We start from the raw sequence: 13,141 nt of genomic DNA, 5'->3' as shown, positions 1-13,141 counted from the left end.
GTGGCTTGGATCTTCAGGAAATTCCAGATAGATCACTTAGAGATCACATTCCTGCAATTAAATCTTGGTTTGGTGTCCTGGGACAAGTGTTTCTCTCTCTCTCTCTCTCTCTCAACACCAAGTTAATGGCCTTACAGACACCCCCAAATCTACCTTCAGAGAAGGGCANCGCTATCTTATTCTCTTAAAGACCCAAGAGGAAACTAAAATTAAAAAATAACAAAAAACAAGGCCGCGTGGGTGGCTCAGTCGATTAAGTATCTGTACTTCTGCTCAGGTCTTGATCTCACGGTTTGTGGGTTTGTGCTGACAGCTCAGAGCCTGGAGCCTGCTTTGGATTCTGTGTCTCCCTCTCTCTCACTGCCCCTCCCTGCTGCTTCTCTGTCTCTCAAAAAAAAAAAAAAAAGGTAAAAAATTTGCCAAATTCTGGTAAATATCAGAGCTACAGATTGGGCTAACGGTGAGAATTCTTACCACAGTGAGCTTTCTTGGCTATCTGCCAATAGTACCTCATTTAAAAAAAGAACATATCTTTTGCACCTTCTCTGAGAATGNCATATGAGACAGGGAAACTGGAGGGATCCCATGGGAAAAAAATGATTTTTACTTACACCCCCATTTTACACATACCTTATGGTTCAGATCATGAATGTCCTCCTCGTAAAAGTTAGGAGTCAATGATTTCTTTGGGGTCTTCTAGCACAATTGATAATATCTAAGGAGCACTGGGCCAAGCAATCATATTTGGATGTACATTTTCCAAGACCATGGACTCCAGACACCTTGACCCCAAGACCCCTGGCTCCAGGGCATAAGTGACTCATGGAGGACACCAGAGCACTCATTCTTGTATTGACCACTTCCTGGATGCCTGAGAAGACGTGTGTGGTGGACCACAGTCCTCAATAAAGACCCCAGACCCCAAGCAAAGGAGACTTTCCTTACTGAGTCTCTCAGACACTCCATCTGCTTTATACTCTATCACTTACCGTGTTTAATAAACTCTGCTCTCACTTCTGCTCGGCTTGTGTTTGATTTCTATCCTGTGCAAAGCCAAGGACCGTCTTGGCTGGTCCTTTGGGATGCTCTCTGGGTCCCCGGACCCAGCCAGCCTGCATCAAATACTGATAGAAATATTCACTGTCACAGCTAAAAACAACACAGTAGTGCTGTGGTCAGAAATTGGCCAAATTGCAAAACATGCTACAAAAAATCTTTTAATGTTTGTTTATTTTTGAGAAAAAGAGAGACAAATCGCTAGTGAGGTGGGGAGGGGGGCAGAGAGAGGAGACACAGAATCCGAAGCAGGCTCCAGGCTCTGAGCTGTCAGCACAGAGCCCAACGCGGGGCTCGAACTCATAAACTATGAGATCATGACCTGAGCTGAAGTTGGGATGCTCAACCAACTGAGCCACCTAGGTATGGCTATTAAAAATGTTTTTAAGCCTCCTCCCCTAAGCTACATTGAAACTAAGTACCCAGAAGGAAAGGAAAACCTTTCTAAGCCTTTATAAAAGTATTTACTGAAACAGATAAAGTAGTTAGATGGGTGGATCAACCTGTGATATTTAAACTGCAACCCAATTTTTTTGAGGAATTGAGAGCAATTGTCTTTATTTTACAAATCTTTGCAAAACTCTGAGTGCAACTCTAGAGCCAATTCAAAGTTCACCTAGTTCCTTTTGTTCTTTTTAAGATTTTATTTTTAAGTAATCTCTAGATCCAACATGGGGCTCAAACTCACAACTCCAAGATCAAGAATCACACGCTCTACCAAATGAGCCTGCCAGGCACCCCCAAGTTCACCTATTCCCTTTTACCAGTCCCCAAACCTCCCCAATCATCTTTTTTTTTTAAGGTTTATTTATTTTTGAGAGAGGCAGAGCACAAGCGGGGGAGGGGCAGAGAGGCCAAAGCAGGCTCCAGGTGTGGCAGGGTCCCCTCCCTAAGGAAAGGAAAAGAAAACATCTCAAGGCAACCTTGCTATTTATTTGCATATGTGACGACATCCCTCATGACCTTGTAACATGAAACCACTTAATCAGACTGCATGTTTGTGTGTTACTGTACATGGGAGACAAAGAATTAAAAGGATATAAACACACACACACACACACACACACACACACCATGTGGTGTTCGGGGCTCAGTTCTTTGGGTAGGAACCCAACTGAGCGGTGCCGGCTGGAATAAAGTTGCTTCCTTGGAAAGAAAAGTCTCAGAGTCACGTCTCTCTGTGCGAGAGATCCTGCTACACAGGCTCCGGGCTGTCAGAACAGTGCCCAAAGCAGGGCTCAAACTCATGAGCTGTGAGATCATGACCTGAGCCCAAGTCGGATGCTTAACCAACTTAGCCACCCAGGTGCCCCCCCAATCATCTTTGGGTGTTTGTAACTTGCATTCTTCCCTACGCCTTTGAGATAAATGTTAAAGTAGGAACTTCAGGGAGGTAATTCTTACCTGAAGAAAAACAAAAATGGGAAAAGTCATCTGGACCTTGGGCTGATGGGAAACCTTCATTAAGTGTTGGGAAGCTATAAGCTCTCTGTATCTGTCTGGTCTATATGTATGTATGTTTTAGATGTGTGGTATTTTCTGCTTCCAGATAGTGTTGCCAGACTTAATGTGTAGAATAGCTCTATTTAACTGGCTTAAAGAAAATAAAAGATTTATATGAATTAAGTATTCATAAAAATTCTCAAAAATGTGTTAGAAACTAACCAACCACTTTTTTAGGTTCGTGGGACCTGGATACTCTTTGGCAAATAAAAGCTAGTCTCAGTTTGTTTAATTACCATAAGCATGTCTGCAGAGTGGCCAGCATTAAATACAATGCAGATATACTGTTGCCAGGTGGACTGGGGAGACTTTGGGGCCCTGAGGCCTCCCCCAGCCCATCCAAAAGATGCCACCGAAGGTTCTTGGTGTCTTCACGAGAAGGAAGTCAAGGGTGGACACAATGCAATGAATAAGCCGCACAAGCAGGAAAGTAGCAAAAAGGTGCTCTTGAGATGTGAGGGGTGATGAGGGACCATAAGGCAGGCGAGGGCCAAGCACAAGCTCACATTAACCCTCCCCCCCCACACACACAAGGTGGGATGTGTGTGACTTTTCTCAGGCACTCCTGGCCCCCCGACCACAAAGGAAAAGAAAGAAAACAAGTGGTTAAAGGCACGATCTCTTAGTAAATGACCAGAAAAAGGCTTATCAATAGCCTGATCTCCAGAAACCTATAGACTCAGTTTCCCGGAGTCCTTTGAGCATCACCCTTCCATAGTGACCATGGGGAACAAAGGCAAGAAGGGAACGGCAGGGAAAACTGAATTTCCTTATAACCTGCAGCCCATTGACAAATACTTGAACTCCCAGCTGTCTAAGTGTTCATACTTTCCTAGAGGCAAAAACAACCTTAGCTTGACAGTAGCTAGTCCTCCAGTAATCTGTAAGTCTTTAGCATATGAGCTCCTCTTTGGAAACTCTCTCTTGACTTTGTCTCCCCAAAAGGGTCCCGCCCCCCAACACTTGCAGGTGCAGCTCTTCCTGCCCAAGAGTCCTGTCCCAGTGGTTTAATAAAACCACCTTTCTGCACCAAAGACATCTTCAACAATTCTTTCTTGGATGTCACCTCTGAATCCCAGGAACGCCACTATCACCCCAGAACCTCATCAAGGGGGGTCGGGGAGACAGAAAGGGCTGCATTCCTGAGGTTTGGGTTGCTATCTCTTATCCACGGTTGTTACCAAGGGAGCAGAATATTCATTACTTGGGCGGGGGTTTCTTGGAAGTGGGGTTTTGTACTTGTTCTTCCTTGTTTGGTCAGGGGGTTCCTATCATGGCGCCGCCATCTTGAGCCTGAAACCTTCGCAGTCATCCAATGTGGTCAAGGCCTCTGCTGGTTCTCCTCCTGGGGGGTCACTGCGGGGACTGCCTGTGTAGCTGGATGGACCCGGTTCTGACCCCACAGAGCCACCCAACGATGATGGCAGAAATTTCTCCAGCACTGTAGGTAACTGGTCCCTGACACCAATCCAGCAAACCTCGCCTCACCCTCACTGCTCAGCTCAACCTTCTGCGTTGTCAGTATTAAGGCGCACGTCCCTCATGGAATCTCTTCCACACCCACGTTGCCAGAAAAGTGGCACCGTGTCCATGGGAAATGACGTAAATGATGCTCTACAATCAGAAGGATAGCATTTCAGGCCCTGGCTCTGCTTCTGACATGCTGAGTGACCCAGGGCCACTCACATGCCCTCTCTGGTCCTTGATTAGCTTGTTACTAAGAGCAGGGGCAGCAGTGAATAAAGCCCGGTCCTTGATCTTAGAGGTGAGAGAGGATAGAGAACAATGTTGCCCTGGGGGACGTTCTGTGGCAGGAGCACCACAAACTCGCACTTGAGTCCACACATGAAAGGAGCCGAGGGACTTTGGGAATGGGTGGTCGGGGCAGGGAGGGCGTGTCTGATGGCCAAGTCCTGACTGTTTGCCTGGATCTGGCCTGCAAAAGATCAGTGGGGCGCCTGGGGGGCTCAGTCGGTTGAGCATCCGACTTCAGCTCAGGTCATGATCTCGCGGTTCGTGAGTTTGAGCCCCGCGTCGGGCTCTGTGCTGACAGCTTGGAGCCTGGAGCCTGCTTCAGATTCTATGTCTCCCTCTCTCTCTCTGCCTCCCCTGCTTGCTCTCTGTCTGTCTGTCTGTCTGTCTCTCTCTCAAAAATAAACATTAAAAATTTTTTTTAAAAAGATTAGAAGTCAAGGAACCTGGAGCAGCCTCTGTCCTTTCCCAGGACAGGCGTACAGCTTGTCCAAGTGAGCTTGGGGAGAGAAGCAGAAGCCAGCGCACGGAGGGCTCCCGCATTCTCGTTAGAGAGGCGGGCTTCAGCCTGAGGGTCACAGAGGACACGGACGCCACACGGTTCTCCCTGGTCCCCCAGCATCCAACACGCGTGTCTCGCTCTGCGAGCTGTCCGTGCCCCAATGGAGGACGATGAGAGGTGACGGTGAGGAGGGTGGCAGCGGTGCAGGTAGAAAGAGAAGCTGGATTCTGCACGTGTATAGAAGGTGCCGTCGATAGGAGTTGCCGACAGACGGACTGGACATGGAATAAGATCGAAAGGGAGGAGCCTGGGATGACAGCAGGGTTTCGGCTGCTGAGAGGCCAGTGCTGGCTCAACACACATCCAGGGGCCCCGGGCAGAGGCGGGGAGACGGGGCAGCAGGCCCCAGCAGCCGCCCTTGGCGAAGGGTGGGCAGCACGGCCCACAGTGGGAGAGGCAGAGCCACGAAGAAGGGTCACGCGGTGGATATTTCCGAGGCCAATCACTGCTGATAGATGGCGTGGAGGGAGGGAAACTGTCAGGAGCCGAGGCCCTGGCCGCGTGGCCGGAGCTGATGAAAGAGCTAGGCGCTGAGACCCTAGGACCATAGGAGAGGCAGGAGTGGCTCTGGGGAGGCCGAGTAAGAGCCCAGCGTGTGACACACCCTGTTCAAGTTGCTTCTTGGATGCGCAAGTCGATGTGCTGAGTCGGCCGGGGCTGGACGTAGCAGTCGACAAGTCACCAGAGCCAGCAGGTGGCCCTTAGAGGCACGGGACTGGCTAGGTGGCCTAGGAGTGGAGCGAAAGCAGAGAAAAGGCCTGAGGAGGTTAGGGAGAGGCATGGAAGGAGACCAGGAAGGAGAGAGAGGCATGTGTGCTAGGGGAGGAGTGCGAGAGGGTGATTGCCTGAAGGCCAGGTGAGAAGAATGTTCTGTAGGGGTGCCGGCGACAAACCACAGGGCTGGGGGCTCACAACAGAAGTTCCGGACTTCCGGAGTCCCACAGTTCCGGACGCTGGAGGTCCAATTCAAGGTGGCCACAGGGCCATGCTCCTTCTGACGCTCTAGGGGAGGCCCGTGCCATGTCTCTGCCTAGCTTCTGGGCCAGCCGGCATCCCCAGGGGTCCTTGGCTTGTGGCCGTGCCCCTCCAGTCTCTGTCTCCACCTTCACATGGACTTCTCCTTGTGTGTCCCTGGGTCTCCGTCTCTTCTCTTCTTCTAAGGGCACCAGTCATTTGAGGAAGGGCCCACTGTACCCCAGTATGACCTCAACTTACATCTTAACTATGGCTACAAAGACCCTATTTCCAAATAAGGTCATGTTCGTAGGTGCCAGGGGTTAGGAGTCAAATGTATCTTTTGGGGAACATATTTCAATCTACAACAAAGATGTTTCAATAAAGAGGGAGTCATGGGGCGCCTGGGTGGCTCAGTCGGTTAAGTGTCCGGCTTCAGCTCAGGTCATGGTCTCACGGTACGTGGGTTTGAACCCCACATCGGGCTCTGTGCGGACAGCCAGCTCAGAGCCTGGAGCCTGCTTCAGATTCTGTGTCTCCTTCTCTCTCTCTGACCCTCCCCTGCTCACGCTGTCTCTCTCTCTCTCAAAAATAAATAAAACATTAAAAAAATTTTTTTAATAAAATAAAAATAAAGAGGGAGTCATTGCCTACGCCGGGGGTGGGGGGTGGGGGACAGAGGTAGACTACTCTAGGTGACAAGAACCTTGGAGCTTGGGAACCAAAGCAACGCCCGTTCGTGGCACCCAGCTCTGACCTCTGCTTCTCCCCAGTGCAAACAGTGCAGTCCTGGGTGAGCCATTTGCTGTGTTGCAACCCGTGATTCTGTCCCCAGAAAGCAAGGCAAGGAGGCACCTGGGTGGCTCTGTCAGGGTGGCGTCCAACTCTTGAGCTTGGCTCAGGTCATGATCTTGCAGTTCACGAGATCGAGCCCAGCATCTGTCTCTCCTTTTCTCTGCCCTCCCCCAGCTTGTGCTCTCTCTCTCTCTCTAAATATAAATAAATGAACATTTAAAAAATTAAAAAAGCAAGCAAGCAGGCAAGCAAGAATAACCAGAGCTATTCTCTGGAGGGTTGTAAGGAACGTGCCTGGCTCCTCAGAACTTTCTTGCAAACCCACTAGCTATTCAAGGAGCCCAGAGGTTTCCAGCTGTGTATCCTCCAAAACAGTGGCCAGAATTAAAGAAGATAAAACCATTTCTGTCATTCTAGCCACATCCCAAGTGCTCAGTACCCACGGGGGGCTACATGTTAGATGGTGCCAACAGAGAACGTCGCCATCATTGCAGAAAGTCCTATGACCACACTGGTCTGGAGAGGGAAGGGAGCCCTGTGGGGGTGGGGGGGGGACCCACACATGCGCAGCACCCTCAGGGGCAGGAGCCAGAAGCCCCCACCCCATCACATCTTCAGAAAAGCAGCTTGGAGGTCCTTCTGTGCACCCTGTGCTTGGGGGAAAGACAGATTCCCCACCAAAAGGGGACTTTTCTAGACCACTGCCTGTTTCAGGTTAATTTATTTCACATAAGGGGGAGCTGAGGCCTCGGGAGGACGGGTGTGGCTTCCATGTATGTCGGCAAAACAGAGGCACAAACGGATCTGGAGTCCAGGTTCTCCTGAGAGCCTGTCCACTCGCTTGCGTCCACATCTGCAGTGTTCCTTTGCCTCGGGCCCTGTCCTTGCCTGTGACTCTCCCAAGACCAAAGCAGACCCCCGCCTCAGCCCTCCAGGAAGATGGCAGGGAGATCCGGGGCAGGTCCATCCATGGGGCCAACCTCAGATCTTCTCTTCCCCGGAGTCGTGGTGTGGGGGCTGGCGCGGGGCGCTGTGGGCTCTACGCGGGCAGGAATCACTGCCTCTTCCAAAGCAGCCCAGGTGACGTCCGTGGCTGTCGTCACCAGTGGGGGCAGAGTTGAAGCCCGGTGGCTACTCTACAGTCCGAGGGTAGTGTCTGGGCAGGAGGAGGGGGAGGAGGGTCAGAGCCTGGAGGGGATTCGGCGCAGAGGCTAAGCCTGAGGGAGGGCCTGTCCTCTCCCTCCAGTTCCGTGGTCCTCAGTGTCCCTGGTCCTTTGTCTGTCCCTTACTGTCCTCTCTTCTAGTTGAGGGTGGGCGTAGTGGGGCCAGGATGCAGCCCAGGATGTCTTCATTTCCGGTCAACCCTATGAAACCTGGGCAGGTCCCTTCCCCTCTCTGGGTTCCAGCCTTTTCCTGTGGAAGGTAAGGCCCCCTGCCCTTTCTCAGAGGGTCTGCCCTATTGCTGGTGGGTTCAATGCCAGAGTCCACATCTCTTTGGGGAACCATCTGCAGCAGCCCCTCCCCGAAGCAGAGATTCTGGGGGCTTAGGTAGCAAAGGAGGGAATAGGGATTGGATGTCTGGGCCTCAGGCCTCCTGATGGTCTCCTTGGTCTCTGACCCCCCCCCGCCCTTAACAGGAGCTGCCTGGGCTGCCTGCCCCTTGGGCTCTTGCCCTGTCCTCGCCCCCAAGGGCACCTGGACCCTCCACCTCATCTAACATCCTTCTGGTCTTTGCTGGGTTGCCTGGTAGGAGGGGCGTGGGATGGGCGTCAAAAAAAGTCCCCTCTTCCCCTCCTCCAGTTGGGCTCAGTACTAAAGCAGTGAGGGACTTCCATGTTGGAAGGGCTACGGGGTGGCAGTCCCTCAAATGATAAGTTCCCCGCATCGCAAAACTGTTCAGAGGAACTGTTGAGAAATAAAGCCAAGATGCTATGACCTTTGACTAGTGCCTGCGTTGCCTTCCCATGGACCAGGCAGGGCAAGCAGAGACTCTATAAATATTTTTTAATGTTTTATTTATTTTTGAAACAGAGAGAGACAGACCATGAGCGGGGAAGGGACAGAGAGAGACGGAGACACAGAATCCGAAGCAGGCTCCAGGCTCTGAGCTGACAGCACAGAGCCTGGTCCGGGGCTCAAACCCACGATCCGTGAGATCACGACCTGAGCCAAAGTTGGACTCTTAACTGACTGAGCCACCCAGGCATCCCAGCTGGGACTCTTTAGGAATGAGCACCAGATATGGTGACAGGAGGCCTGGTCTGTTCCCTGTCCTGACACACACTTATGACCCTGGGAAAGTCATGTCTCCCCTTTGAGCCTCAGTTTGCTGCTCTTCAGATAAGGACTTGGACCAAGTGTCTTCAAAGATCACAGCTAGAGGCAGTGTTGTAGGATGGCTGGGTTCTGGGGTCACCATTTGAGCCACTGACTCTCAGTCACCAAGTCCTTCACCTTCAGGCATATTGACTGCTCCCCTCCCCTTCCTGAGACCAGAAGAGCCACCTGCCTAAATTGCTGACCTACTAAATCATAAGCTAAATAAATGTTTTTTTAAGTCACTAAAATTTGGGATCATTTGTTACCCGCCAATAGCTAACTGATAGCATGATACAATGTGTACAATACATTGAGAGGATTAGGCTCTATGGCATGTAGGACAAGAAGGCAGATTCTAACTGTAGCTCTGTAGGAAGGCTTCCTGTAGGAGGTGACATTTAATTTAAAGATTATGTAATTATAAGTAATAGAAACTGATTACAATGGTCTTGCAATTCAAGGGACTGTTTGGCTTACCAAGCTGAAAAGCACAAAGGTAACAGGCTTCAGGCAAGGTTTGATTCAGCTGCTCAACACTGGTGCCAAAGACCTGTGTTTTTCCATCCCTCCTCTCCACTTTCTCAGCTTCAACCTATGGTTGCTAACTCTCATGGTTACAAGATGGCTATCAGCCGGCTCTGGAAGATACCTCCTTCTTTATTCATGTCTCTCCCCAAAAGAGCATTTTTCCACGAACCTTCTCTTGGAGGGCAAGGAAACTGCTTCTCCAAACACTTTTGGTAAATTTCCCTTTTAGTATCTTTTTCTTTTTTTTAACATTAAAAAAAATCTTTTTTTTTTTTTTTTTTTTAGAGAGAGACATGTTTATGTTCATGCCACCCATGCTGAATATTCAAATTTAAATCACAGACATTTCTTTACTGTCTATTATCAACTCCACAGCTAAAGATGGAGCCATTTCTCTGTGTCAGGCTCTGCAGTAGCTGAGGCCAAGACCAAGGCCCTGAAGCCAAGACCGTTTTGCTAAGAGGCCAAAACCAAGTCCCTGCAGTGGCTTATGTGGAGGCCCCACATAGCCTGGCTCCCGTCAGCCTCTGACTCTAGCTCCTGTCTCTCCCCCTTGATCACCTGCTATAACCACACTGGCCTCATCTCTGTCCTTCTCATATCCGGATCTTTGCCCTCTCTGTTCCTTCTACCTGGAAGGACTTTTCCCCATAATCCACCTGGCTCACTCCTCCACCTCCATTTGCCTTAGTACTTCTTCACATAATAGACTACGTAACTAGGTACTTAGCTTTTTATCTTGTTTCCTCTCCCCCTGCTGGCTTGTAAACTGTGAGGACAGATAATATTGATCTAGCTTGGGTCTTGTTGTATCTCAGTGCCCGGATCAGTGTCTGACATGGTAGGCCTTTTTAAAGAGACTTTTTAAATAGCTGAACATGGGCCACTAGAAGGATTAATATTATCCTGAAAATCACCTTCTTGTCTTTATTAGACATCAATATTTATCCTTTTGTTATATAACTTTGATCAGATTTCTTATGAACTTGATTATAGAGAGCATAAGTACACCTTGTCTCCAAATTAAATGACAAAGCATTTCGTATTAGCTGATGGTGGTGGATACAGTGACCATGATCCCACAGTTTGCGAGTTCAAGCCCCACGTTGGGCTCTATGTTGACAGCTTGGAGCCTGGAACCCACTTCAGATTCTGTATCTCCCTCTCTCTCTGCCCCTCCCTGTTCACACACACACACACACACACACACACACACACTCTCTCTCTCTCTCTCTCAAAAGTATATAAACATTTTTAAAAAATGGAAAGAAACCCTGCTAGCAGAGAAGACGGTGGGCTAATGTCCCAAAGAGCCCTCTTACCACTTCCTGCAGGCAAAGGATTTTAAGGGGGAAAGGAAGGAAAAAGAAGCCTCAAAGTTTAAGCAAATACAATCAAAGGTTAATTCTAATTTCTGGAGGAAATTGTAGTCTCTAGTTATGGGCTTCTCTGTGTGTCTTGAGTAAGTCCTTGGTTTGAACCACTTGGTTGTCACCTGATTTGGGGTGGTGTCAGTTATATTCTTTAAGGTCCTTATAGAGCTTTAAACAATATTGATTATTACCTTGGTTACTGTTTAAGCTTTAGACTGTGCATGAGAGTTACATATGAACATACTTTGCTCCGTGTTGTGGGTTGGGGTTTCTCTTATATAGATTACCTTTACTTTCAAACAAATCAAGGCAGAAGAGAAGTGGGGGAGAGCTTCAAAGAGGCGATAGTCCTGAGACAGAACAGGGACAGGACGTGGGTCCCCTCAATCCTGACACCCAGCATTCCTTGATTGCAGAAACTCTATGCCTCTTGAATAGCATATCTTTCAAGAACGTGCAAGCAGGATGCTTATCAAAGAGGGGAGTTGGCTAGGAAGGTGGTGAAGACCCAACCAAACCAATCTGTGCCAGGGTAGTCCCCAAGATTGACTTTTCACCAACACTCCCCATCATTATAATACTGAGAATCACACCCAAGGGTGAAGATTTAACGTGCTAACGAGACATGCAGTGCCTGACGAAGCATGTTCTGACCTCCGCACCTCCCCTGTAGGGCCTGAAGGACCTTTTCTTTTGTGCTGTCTTCTTGACGCTGGAGCATAAGCCCCAAGGAAAGCCTTGCCTGAGACTCCCCTGTCACAAGCACGCTATGAAGGCACACACGCAAGTGTGTCTTTCCACAGTGACAACTTCATTCCGTCATAATGCAAAGTTAACACAATTCTAAACCAGCCTCAGGATTCCCAACTCGATGACGTTTCACTACATGCTTAACTTGGCTTCTTATGCATCTCACAAAACAAAGCACAGGACAAGTTACACAATAAACAAGATACAACAAGGGGTGGGAAGTGAATGAACCAAACGTGAAGTCGTCCGTGGGCGTGCAGTTGGGATGATGCCTCTGTCAGGTCCTTGCTGCTTAGAACGTCCAAGCAGTGACTAGAATCTGCCGTAGTCTCTAAGTCTGAAGTTCTCTCTTGTCCAGCAAGAGAGCTGATGCAGGGTTAAAATACGAGAGATGGCTAATGTCCAGGAAAAGACAAGAACCCCGAATAAGGGCCCTTCCCCTGTATTTATGAAGATCAGAAGGCTTACAAACATGATGGGCATGCACAAAGAGACATTGAATCTGTGAACATTAACTCATGGGCATGAGGGAAAGGGGGTTTTGAAGATATGTGGTGTTTGGGGTTTGGGTCAATACAAAACAAAATCCTGGCACTGGGCAGATGGACAGATGGTTGTTAATGGCAGACAGGAGGCGCCGTGTCTGTTTATCTTAGCTAGTCTAGGGGAGAAGACAGGTAGAGCATGTAACCTCAGAGTTAACAAGGCACCTTCCTCTTGCTAGTCAGCTCCTCTCTGGGCAGCTTCGCCCTCAGCACAGGGATCTATAGCTCTATTTACCTGTTTGCCTAATTTGGTCCTTCCTTCCTGTGAAAGGAGCTTTCTGTTATAGTACTAAATTGGGGGGTGCTTTCGCTCTGAATGCCTAATCTTGCTTGCCTCATATACCTTTGTATTGGGGGTCTTTGTTCCCCCTCTACTCTGGGGGCCCTTGTCCCTTCCCCCACCCTATTCTGGGGGCAAAGCTCTATCCTGGTGGCCTAATTCGTTTACCCAAGCTTGGGTGTGAGCATCCTATGGCTTTATAATTCTTTATGCCTTGTTAACTCACTGGTGCAAGGCCAGGGAATTCCTAAGCTTATTCCCCACAAGAATCTCTGTTACATTTAGAGATCAATCATGTAAAGCTTTTGGCTACAGTTGCCTTTTTTTTAAGGCTTATTTATTTTGAGAAAGAGACAATTCGAGTGGGAAGGGTGGGGGAGGGAGGGAGGGAGGGAGGGGGAGAGAATCGCAAGCAGGCTCTCTGCTGTCAGTGCAGAGTCCAATGCGGGGCTCGAACTGGTAAAAACATGAGATCGTGACCTGAGCTGAAACTAAGAGTCGGATGCTTAACCGACTGAGCCACCCAGGCGCTCCTTTTTAAAATTTTTTTTTTAATTTTTTAAATGTTTATTTATTTTTGAGAGAGACAGAACACAAGTTGGGGAAGGGTAGAGAGAGGAAGACAGAATCTGAAGCAGGCTCCAGGCTTGGGGATGTCAGCACAAAGCCTGACACGGGACTCAAAAAAAATTTTTTTAAACAGTATTTATTTTTGAAAGACAGA

Source organism: Crocuta crocuta, unplaced genomic scaffold (genome assembly GCF_008692635.1).
Source record: "Crocuta crocuta isolate KB4526 unplaced genomic scaffold, BGI_CrCroc_1.0 scaffold299, whole genome shotgun sequence".
In the NCBI taxonomy this organism is placed as follows: Eukaryota; Metazoa; Chordata; class Mammalia; order Carnivora; family Hyaenidae; genus Crocuta; species Crocuta crocuta.
This window is presented reverse-complemented; position numbering follows the sequence as displayed.